This window comes from Penaeus japonicus, unplaced genomic scaffold (genome assembly GCF_977035675.1).
Source record: "Penaeus japonicus unplaced genomic scaffold, GWHDUDI00000001_assembly GWHDUDI00000008, whole genome shotgun sequence".
Taxonomy (NCBI): domain Eukaryota; kingdom Metazoa; phylum Arthropoda; class Malacostraca; order Decapoda; family Penaeidae; genus Penaeus; species Penaeus japonicus.
Genome location: NW_028234410.1, coordinates 19,939,226 through 19,941,725, shown reverse-complemented (window position 1 = coordinate 19,941,725; position 2,500 = coordinate 19,939,226). Strand labels below are relative to the sequence as shown.

The window sequence follows — 2,500 nt, the reverse complement described above, 5'->3', positions numbered from 1 at the left end:
ATATAACAGAAACACTGATAGATAGACAGATGATAGACCAATAGATTGACAAACAGACCGACAGATACATCAGTCACGAAGCAAATAAATAAACCGACAACAAACAGACAAAACAACAAGAAGACGGACCAACCGACAGACAAACATAAACGAATGGACAGACGAATAAATCAACGTATTCGCTAAGTGAACGACTCTAAGAAAATATCACACTAATATATTGAGAAAACAAAAGGAACAGAACTATGAGTATGCGTGACAGTATAAATGGAGATCATATGGAATTAGTAAGCAGCAAGTGGCTTGATTATAATAGGCAAGAGCGAACGTCTATGAAAATACAGGCTCCGATAGATTGGGTCATCGGAAAGCGATAGCAGGTCAGATCAAATTAATTAGGAAGAAGCCGAGAGGCATATCAGTGCGTTGTGTTGGCAAGGCAAACTGTAAAGGAGGGTTTATGAGGTGAGCCATGAGATAGAGGGAGCCTATTATTTAATCACATTAGTGCGAATTAGGTAACGATCTCTCTCTCTCTCTCTCTCTCTCTCTCTCTCTCTCTCTCTCTCTCTCTCTCTCTCTCTCTCTCTCTCTCTCTCTCTCTCTCTCTCTCTCTCTCTCTCTCTCTCTCTCTCTCTCTCTCTCTCTCTCTCTCTCTCTCTCTCTCTCTTCAAGTTCTTATACGTCACGGTATCCTTAGAAACGATATCTGCCGTTTAGCACATCGTCAAATTAAATTTATTACCACCTCCTTTCCAAGAGTCCCCCCCCCTCCTCCACCCTACTTTACCCAGAGAGCTTTTGCTTTGTTACATGATTGTATTTACTGCAATGTGACTCGCTTTAACATTTCCAAATTATGTGGAAGCGAAGACAAGTTGATGTTTTTTCTCTTGCGTTTTCTTTTCCAAGGTTTAGAATGGTTTCCTCATTCTGCTTTGTTGGGTACCTTTTGGTATTGCACATTCCGGAAGGTGTAAATTCAGGGGAACTGCATACGGCACCTTTGCCTCGCCTCTGAATGTTGTGTTGTTGTTGTTGCTGTTGCAATCATATATATATATTTCTAAATGCTAGTCAGACACATTTTTTATACTATAATTATATGTTAGTCTATCCATCAGTCATGTCTATAAAACATGGAAATCCTATTAAGATTGAATTATATTAATGGTAACTGCACACGACTTTTAGTTTCTGCAAAACAAACAAGCAAACTTTCGAACATCAACATTCCCAGAGACCTTAGTTTGTTTTCATGTCCGTCGAACATAAGAAACGAGAAAATGTTCGGTTGTATTTTAAAGGAAAATCTGTTTTGGGTCATTTTAACCCGCGGTAAGGGAGCGGAGAACGGGGAAGAACAAACTACAATAGCGGGTGTTGCGCTGACCCAGTACTCTCACAAAGATTGGAAAAGGAATTGGAGTGAGTGTAACATCCCGTTGGAGCACTAAACAAGGGAGAGGGGATGTGCACGTGTGTGTGTGTGTGTATGTGTGTGTGTGTGTGTGTGTGTGTGTGTGTGTGTGTGTGTGTGTGTGTGTGTGTGTGTGTGTGTGTGTGTGTGTGTGTGTGTGTGTGTGTGTGTGCATTTTTGTATATTCTGTATGTATACGTTATGTTTGTATATGTGTTTTTGACTATGTATCCTTGCACGTATGTTGAGACATAGGCCTACATACGAAATACATACATACGTGCAAACACATACATACATGCATACATACATGTCAACACATACATACATACATACATACATATATATATATATATATATATATATATATATATAATTAGATAGATAGATATAGATATAGATATATATATATAGAGAGAGGTATATGAATATACATATTTACACATACATACATACACATATATAAGTACACAGAAAAATACATTGGTGCACATACATCCAAACACAGCAAACATGTATATACATGCATACACACATATAAACATGCAAACACGTATATACATGCATACATAGATACAAATATATCTTATAAGCAAAGGCAAATATGCAAGACATGCTTGCATACATGCATATACATACATACATCTATATACATACATATATACTTACCACACACACACACACACACACACACACACACACACACACACACACATACACACATACATATGTGTGTGTATGTATGTATATATGTGTATATATGTATGTGTGTGTGTGTGTGTGTGTGTGTATGTGTATGTGTATGTGTGTGTTTGTTTGAGAGAGAGAGAGAGAGAAAGAGAAAGAAAGGAGGGGAACGAGGGAGGGAGTGATATAGGATATTATGATTCTTTAAAAGAATATAATTCATACTATCATTCAGCCGACTGTGTATTTCGTGTTTCTCCTTGTATTCCATGGGAGATGCTTTTTTTGTATATGTGAATGCCAATGGGATATTAATATGATGTATGAAGTAGAATATATATATAAAGTATATTTTCATTACAGGAATATTTTCCATATTATATCTCGACGGCT

At 37.2% G+C, this 2,500-nt stretch overlaps 1 protein-coding gene across 16 annotated transcripts in view; it reads left to right on the top strand.

Moving 5' to 3' along the window:
- LOC122247399 (uncharacterized) overlaps nt 1-2,500 on the top strand; it is a 411,544-nt gene that overhangs the window by 257,678 nt on the left and 151,366 nt on the right. For 2 of the 16 annotated variants that reach the window (XM_086539174.1, XM_086539171.1), the window contains exon 1: nt 2,458-2,500. This exon is cut by the window's right edge and continues 1,339 nt beyond it. The exons of 8 other annotated variants lie outside the window; for them this stretch is intronic. The gene's annotated coding sequence lies outside the window, so the exon portion shown is untranslated. Of the gene's footprint in view, nt 1-2,453 lie in introns of those variants that run through there. 6 more of the 16 variants (XM_086539175.1, XM_086539173.1, XM_086539177.1 and 3 more) reach the window with 6 other exon arrangements.